The sequence below is a fragment of the Chiloscyllium punctatum genome, chromosome 12, assembly GCF_047496795.1.
Source record: "Chiloscyllium punctatum isolate Juve2018m chromosome 12, sChiPun1.3, whole genome shotgun sequence".
NCBI lineage: Eukaryota > Metazoa > Chordata > Chondrichthyes > Orectolobiformes > Hemiscylliidae > Chiloscyllium > Chiloscyllium punctatum.
The window spans coordinates 2,887,642-2,896,730 of record NC_092750.1 but is presented as its reverse complement, the minus strand read 5'-3'; positions in this window follow the sequence as shown (position 1 = coordinate 2,896,730).

Genomic DNA, 9,089 nt, shown 5'->3' with positions numbered 1-9,089 from the left:
GAGACCCGGGTTCAATTCTGTGTGGAGTTTGCACATTCTCCCCGTGTCTGCGTGGGTTTCCTCTGGGTACTCCGGTTTCCTCCCACAGTCCAAAGATGTGCAGGTCAGGTGAATTGGCCACGCTAAATTGCCCATAGTGTTAGGTGAAGGGGTAAATGTAGGGGAATGGATCTGGGTGGGTTGCTCTTTGGCGGGTCGGTGTGGACTTGTTGGGCCGAAGAGTCTGTTTCCACACTGTAAGTAATCTAATCTCAGAAAAAGTCCAGCCTCTCCTCATAACTCAAGCCCTCCAGTCTCAGCAACATCGTTGCAAAGTTTTTTATGCCCTTTCTAGTTAAACAACATCCTTCCTATAGCTGGGCGACCAAAATTGTATGTAGTGATCTAAAAGTGGCCTCACCAATATCCTGCACAGCTGCAACATTACGTCCCAAGTCCTATACCCAATGATCTGACTGATGAAGGCAAGTATGCAAATGCTTTCACCACCCTGTCGACCAGCCAAGTCACTTTCAAGGAACTATGCACCTGCATCCCTAACTACCTCTATTCAACAATGCTCTCCAGGGCCTCCCATTAACTGTTTCAGTCCTACTCTGGTCTGTCTTACCAAATTGCAGCACCTTGCATCTGTCTAAACTCCATCTGCCACTTCTTGGCCCAGAAGCCCCTCTGATCAAGAGTTTTATCTTAGATAACCTTCTTCACAGTCCGCTGTTACCACCAATTTAGTTTAGTCTGCAAACTTACTAACCATACTTCCTATATTTTCATCCAAGTTGTTGATATAAATGACAAACAACAGTGGACCCAGAACTAATCTCTGTGGCACACCACTGGTCACAGGCCTCCAGTCTGAATAGCAACACTCCACCACACGCCCGTCTTCTACCATCAAGTCAATTTTGTGTCCAATTGGCTATGTCTCCCTGCATCCCATGTGATCTAACCTTACTAACCAGTCTACCGTTCTGGAACTTGACAAAAGCCTTGCAAAAGACCATGTAGACAATGTCTGCCACTCTGCCTTTGTTTCTGGTCAGTGACCAGAAACTGAACTGGACTCACCATATAAACACTGTCATCAAGAGCAGATCGGAGGCTTGGAATCGTACAGCGAGAAACTCACCACTTTACTCCCTAAAACTTGCCCACCATCTACAAGACACAAGTCAGGAGTGTGTTGGAATACTCCCCACTTGCCCGGATGGGTACAGCTCTAACAGCAGTCAGGAAGCTTGACACCATCCACCACCAATGCTCAGTAGCAGCAGTGTGTGCCAAGTACATTTTGCATTGCAGAAATTTACCAGAGATCCTTAGCACCTTCCAAACTCACAACCACTTCCATGGAGGAGGACAAGAGCAGCAGATACATGGGATCACTGCCCCCTGCAATTTCCCCTTCAAACGACTCACCGTCCTGACTGGGAAATATATCGCCATTCCTACACTTGCTGGATCAAAGTCCTGAAATAAACTGGTCACTCATTCTTACCTAGTACCTGGTCTGTATAGCCTTGCAGGAAACAGCACTTCAAGTGCAGATTGAGACAGATGTTTCTGCCTTAGACACCAAGCTCAGCAACCATTTGCTGACACCCACCACTGTCTGGGTGAAAACACTTTTCCTCATGTCTCCTCTCATCCTCCTGCAAATCCTTCTGTAAACCTGTGTCGCAGTAACTAGATTAGAGTGGTGCTGGAAAAGCACAGCAGTTCAGACAGCATCCAAGGAGCAGGAAACTCGACGTTTCAGGAAAAAGCCCTTCATCAGGAATACAGTGACTAACCTCTCTGCTGGAGGAAACAGGTCAACCCTGTCCTTTCTGTCCAAGCCACTCATTATTTTGTATTCCTCAGTTAAGACGCCTTCAGCCTCCTCCAGTCTAAGGGAAACCCCAGACTATCCAACCTTTCTCACTGCTGCAATTTACAAACTCTGATAACATTCTTGTAAAACTCCTCAGTACATTCTCCATCACAATTATCTCCTCCCTGTAATGTGGTGACCATGTAGTAGACAAACCTTCAGAGGTGGCCTGACCAGTGGTTCATGTAGTTCTCGCATTACATTCCTGCGTGTGTATTCAGTACCTTGCCCAATGAAGCTAATCATCTCATGTGTCTTCTTTACCACTTGTCTATGTGTCCTGTTACCTTCAGTGACCCACGGGCATGTACTCCAAGGTACATGATTTCCTCTACCCCTCTCAATCCCCTTTTGTTATTTGTGAAATTGATTTATTTTTGTCTTTATTAATGTATAACCTCACTCTTCTAGATTGAATTACATTTGCCATGTTTCCAGCCACTCAACCAAACAGTTGGTAACACCCTTTTCACTCCACAAGCTACACTATTTTTTGTGTTGTCTACAAATTTTCCAGTCATGCCTTCTATGTTTAAATCTAAATCATTAAAACATACCTGAAACAGCAAGGGACCTGACACTGTGAGCCCTGTGAAACACCATAGGAAGCTGTTTTCCATTTGGCAAACAAATCCAATCACCATGACCATTAGTCACTGAGCCAGAAATTCAACTCCCCACACTCCCCTGCATCCCATCGGCTTTACCTTCTCTGACCAATTTAGGGTGCCACAGTAAACCTCGGGTAACATGCCAATCAAGAGAAATGTCTGCAACCTGACTGTCACAATCAGATTGTACAAGAGTGAAACTATCCTGTAATCTTCACCAGCACAGGAGCTCCCAGGTACCCAACAACCAACCAGGTAATTGTGAAATAGTGGCACATTTTAACATCAAGGGACCTTATGCACAGTAAGCTCCCAAAACAGCAAAGAAGCCAAACATGATGTCTTACAATGATAAATAATTGGTCAAAGCACTGGAATAATAACACCCCTCTTCCAATAGCGACTGCAGGATATATGGGAGCCATCTCAACATAATATTTGATCAATAAGATGGTCCCTCTGACAGTGCGGCACTCCCTCAGCACTGACCCTGTGACAGTGCAGCATTCCCTCAGCACTGACCCTCCGACAGTGCAGCACTCCCTCAGCACCGACCCTCTGACAGTGCAGTGCTCCTTCAGTACTAACCGTCCGACAGTGCAGCACTCCCTCAGCACTGACCCTCCGATAGTGCAGTGCTTCTTCAGCACTGACCCTCCGACAGTGCAGCACTCCACCAGCATTGACCCTCTGACAGTGCAGCACTCCCTCAGCACTGACCCTCCGATAGTGCAGTGCTTCTTCAGCACTGACCCTCCGACAGTGCAGCACTCCACCAGCATTGACCCTCTGACAGTGCAACACTCCCTCAGCACTGACCCTCCGACAGCGCAGCGCTCCTTCAGTACTAACCCTCCGACAGTGCAGCATTCCCTCAGCACTAACCCTCCGACAGTGCGGCACTCTCTCAGCACTGACCCTCCGACAGTGCAGCGCTCCCTCAGCACTGACCCTCCGACAGTGTGTCACTCCCTCAGCACTGACCCTCCGACAGTGCGGCACTCTCTCAGCACTGACCCTCCGACAGTGCTGCGCTCCTTCAGTACTGACCCTCTGACAGTGCCGCACTCCCTCAGCATTGACCCTATGATAGTGCCGCACTCCCTCAGTACTGACCCTCCGACAGTGCGGCACTCCCTCAGCACTGACGCTCCAACAGTGAAGCACTCCCTCAGCACTGACCCTCTGACAGTGCCGCACTCCCTCAGTACTGACCCTCTGACAGTGCAGCACTGACCCTCCGACAGTGCAGCACTCCCTCAGCACTAACCCTCTGACAGTGCAGCGCTCCTTCAGCATTGACCCTCTGACAGTGCAGTGCTCCCTTCGTACTGACCCTCTGACAGTGCCGCACTCCCTCAGTACTGACCCTCTGACAGTGCAGCACTGACCCTCCGACAGTGCAGCACTCCCTCAGCACTAACCCTCTGACAGTGCAGCGCTCCTTCAGCATTGACCCTCTGACAGTGCAGCGCTCCCTTCGTACTGACCCTCTGACAGTGCAGCGCTTCTTCAGCACTGACCCTCCGACAGTGCAGCACTCCACCAGCATTGACCCTCTGACAGTGCAGCGCTCCCTTCGTACTGACCCTCTGACAGTGCAGCGCTCCTTCAGCACTGACCCTCCGACAGTGCAGCACTCCCTCAGCACTGACCCTCTGACAGTGCAGCGCTCCCTTCGTACTGACCCTCCGACAGTGCGGCTCTCCCTCAGCGTTGAGACTGTGGTACTGGAAAAGCACAACAGGTCAGGCAGCATCCAAGGAGCAGGAGAATCGATGTCTCAGGCATAAGCTTTTCATCAGGAATCCCTCAGTACTGACCCTCCAATGGTGCAGCACCACCTCAGCACTGACCCTCTGACAGTGCGGCATTCCCTCCATACTGACACTCCCTCAGTAGTGACCCTCCCAGCCTCTATTCTGTACCCCATCAAACATTCGCAGGACAAGGACAGCATGGGGTTAGATACAGAGCAAGGCTCCCTTTACATTGACCCCATCAAACACTCCCAGGACAGAGACAGCACAGGGTTAGGTATCGAGTAAAACTCTCTCCACTATGTCCCCATTCAACACTCCCACGGAAGATTAGACATAACTTTCATTCTGCACATCCCAACCAGATGACAATTTTGGTATGATAAATCAAACTGAGTGAATCTGCTTGTAACTGATAAACAGAAGGAAATGTTTTGTCTGATTAGATGTTAAGTTTGAAAACCTCATCCAATATGTTTCTCAGATTGCCATTGTAATTATTTATACCACCATGTTGTAAAAGATATCATCAATATTATCTCCTGTGGCAATGACATTCCATTCATGCCCGAACTTGTCCGTCAGAGTTAGCGTTATTCAATAACTCAGACAACACTCGCTGCAAACATCAAACACTATTGCAGTCCCCCGGTGAGCAATTCAGCTTCTTCCGAAGTTCTTCCTGAGGAAGCTGTTATATCTCTTGCCAAGTCTGAAACAATGGGACAAGGACAGGCAAGGTCCAAGAGTGAACACCAATTGGCAAAGGAAACATAAATATGCATTTCTGTGTCAGCTTTTACAATCTCAGTCAATGCAGAACATTTGGACTTACAATTTCCATATGGGAAATGGAACAACCAATGTGTGCACAGTCAGATCCCACAGTGTAAATGATAACTTGTTTCTCTGTCACTGATGGTTCAGGGATAATCATTGGCCTAGAACTCTGAAATGTACTTCCTAATGGTCTTTTATAGAAACCCTACAGTGTAGAAACAGGTCATTTGGCCCAACAAGTCCACACCGACCCTCTGAAGAGTATCCCATCCAGACCCATTCCCTGCCATTTTACATTTCCCCTGACTAATGCACTTAACCCACACATCCCTGAACACTATCAGCAATTTAGTATTGGCAATTCACCTAACCTGCACTTTTTTGGACTGTGAGAGCAAATCAGATCACCCAGAGGAAACCCACACAGACACTTGGAGAATGTGCAAACTCCACACAGACAGACACCCAAGGCTGGAATCAAACCCAGGTCCCTGGCACTGTGAGGCAGCAATGCTAACCACTGAGCCACAGTGTAGTCCTGGAGTCTTCTCTGGAGTTTTGTCATGAGAAGGCAAATGAAGCCCCAAAAGTTGGCATTACCTCAGTATTCCACTTGGGAGTTTGAGATGATGCATACATAGTATTTTATAGATGCATTGAAATACAGAGATAAAGATCAGGAATGGCCTTTTGAGCTTGCTCTGCCATTCAAACCTTTTCTGGCTGATCCTCGACCTCAGTGCCATATTCCCACTTTCTCCCCATTTCCCTTGACGCTGAACATTTATTCAGTGCTTCCTTAAATATAGTCTCTGGTAGAGAATTCCAAAGATTCACTCCCCTGTGAGTGAAGAAATGGTTTCTCAACCCAGTCTGAAATGACCTATCTGTATCCTGAGACCATGTTTGTGGTTCTAGTCTCCCCCCACCCAGGGGATCACCCTCCCTAAATCTCATCTTTCCAAACCTGTTAGAATTTAATACTTTTCATCTTCTAAACGCTAGTAAATACAGGCCCAGACAAACCAATCTCTCCTCATACAACATTCCTGTCATCTCTGGTATCAGCCTAGTGAATATCCACTGCACTCCCTCGATGACAAGTATAAATTATTTTTGTTTACATTTAACACCAGCTTGATTCTAAAGTAGACCAATATTAATTGATATATTTTTGGCAGGCTTTAACAATATTTACTCAAGGAAGTTGTGAAAGTTCTGATCCAAGAAGTGATTATGTGTCTCAGATTGACATTCTTGAGCTGATATAGTCTGAGTAAGAACGAACTTTGAAAAATGTACCAGAGAGAGTCGATAAATAATACCAATCAATTAGACAGGGTCGTGTAAATTATAGAAGAAGGGCTCATGCCCGAAACGTCGATTCTCCTGTTCCTTTGATGCTGCCTGACCTGCTGCGCTTTTCCAGCAACACATTTTCAGCTCTGATCTCCAGCATCTGCAGTCCTCACTTTCTCCTCGTGTAAATTATTACTAACTATTACTTTATTACTCAACAACTAACCCAGAGATTGTCAGTGCAAATTCCCTCGAGTTGCAAAACTCAATAAAAATAATCACAAAGCTGCCAGATTGAAAGCCCAACTGATGTTCTTTAGAATCACACAATCACAAAATAGTTACATTACAGAAGGAGTCTATTCAGCCCACCATGCCTGTTCTATCCCATGAGTGCCAATCTCATGCCTTTCCCCATATGCCTGCACAGCATTTCAATCCTAATAACCATCTAATGCCCCTTGAATCCACAACTGAACCTGCCTCCACTACATTTCCAGCCAATGCATTCCAAGTGAATCACTGAGTGAAAAAGATTTTTCTCAAATCATCCTTGCTTCTTTTGCGCATCACAATCAGGGAGGGAAATCTGCTGTCTTTACCCGGTCTGGGCCTATAGGTGACCCAACAGCCCACACCAATGCGGTTGGTGGTGAACTGCCTGTGGAAACAGTTTATGAGGATACTCGGTTGTATTGCTCCGTCTCGATCAGCCTCAACAGGACCCAAGATGAAAAACACCATCCTCACTATGACGAGCCAACTAGAGGATGGCAAATTAATGCCACCTTTGCCAGTGGTACTTCACATCTCACTGTGATATTGTGATGGAAATCAGGGACCTGCTATTTCCAAAGTCATCACTAAAGTTTATTAAGGTACACAGAGTCTCTAAGTTACCCACCTGATAGACTCAGAGTTTCTGTATGACTAGTCATTCCAAACAAATAGTAGCCTCATTCCTGCTCCTTGGATGCTGCCTGACCTGCTGCGCTTTTCCAGCAACACATTTTCAGCTCTGATCGCCAGCATCTGCAGTCCTCACTTTCTCCTCGAAAATAGTAGCTAACGACAAATAAACGTCTATGACCATTTTACAGAAAACTCCTTTATATCCCCCTCAGAGAGAGAGAGAGAGAGAGAGAGAAAGAGAAAACAGGCAGTTCCTCAGTTTAATTTCTCGTCTGACCGAACCTCCAAGAATGCAGAATGCCATCTATACTGCTTTCAGTCGGGAAGTTGTACTCAAGAATCTGCTGTGGGTCTTGAACCCTTACCCTTCAAACACTGCCAGCAAACACATGAACTAACTGATTCAGCATGACAGCAACCCCTCACCCCTGAAACTTCTGTTCCCCTACTTGAGAAGAATTAATTTCTTTCAATCAACATTACTGACTGCGTTAATCTCTCTCTGAACTTGTTGATCAGTTCAGCCATTAATCTTTGATACTCAAGAGGATACAGGCCAAACTGTGTAATCTGTCTTTGTAAATTAAGTCTCTCAGCCCTGGGATTATTCTGATAAATCAGCCTGGCTCCCTTTCTAAAGCCAATCTCTCCTTCCTGACTGGTGGGGTCCAGAGTTGAATGGACTCTGTTCTAATCTTCAGAAGGGAAAGAATTGTCCCCACTTTTAATGCAGAGAACAAGAAGTCATAGAATCCCTGCAGTGCCGAAAGAGGCCATTTGGCCCATTGAGTCTGCACTGACTCTCCAAAGAGCATCCCATGCAGACCCCTACCCTATCTCTGTCACCCCACATTTACCAATCCTATCCAGCCTACACATCCCTGGAGCAATCAAATATGGTAAATCCACCCTGACCTGCACACCTTTGGACTGTGGGAGGAAACCAGAGCACCCGGAGGAAACCCACGCAGACACGGGGAGAATGTGCAAACTCCACACAGACCGAGGCTGGAATCGAACCCAGGTCCCTGGCTGTAAGGTCAGAAAAACTCATGTTTCAAAGAAGGGTCAAAAACATTAACTCTGTTACTCTCTTCACAGGCACTGTCAGACCTGCTGAATTTCTCCAGCACTTTGTGTTTGATGTCTTGAAATACTGGGGATGAAGATGTTACAGAAAAATCAGAGTGCAGGGGAATATGTCCAATACAGGTGGGAGGGATCAGTGACAGCTGGGAGGATATCTCAGGAGAGAATGGGTGTGAGTGACAGAGAGTACAAGATCATTAAATACACACTTGTTTGAAAGGATCAATATCAGATTCATTCCTAATAACATTTTAAATAATCAAATGTTTATGTTGTGAAAGTCTTGCAATTGCCACAGATTAGGAGTTACCAATCAGAGGGACAGAAGGGATTTGTTGGGAATGATTAGTTTTGGAATGAAGATCAAGTAAAATCTGATCCTTCACACTCTCCTGACCAGTGTCAGTCTCAGCCTATCAGATGTACTGATACCAATCCCACTCCATTTCCTAACTGGAAGCTCAGATACAATGAGGAAACTGTAGCCTGTTCCCAATCTCACACCTTCCAGCCGGCCGCAACTCAGACATTACTCTGTGGCATTACTTACCACAGAATCCAAGATTAAAGTCTTCGCATTTTTTCAACAAACAGAGCTGTCGGCCCATTGTGTCTTCACTGGTCATCAAATATCCATCAATTCTAACCCCATTTTCCAGTATTTGGCCTGTACATGAGGAGGAATTTCTCCAGCCAGAGGGCGGGGAATCTGTGGAACACATTGGAGGCCAAGTCACTGAGTGTCATTAAGACACAGATAGATCA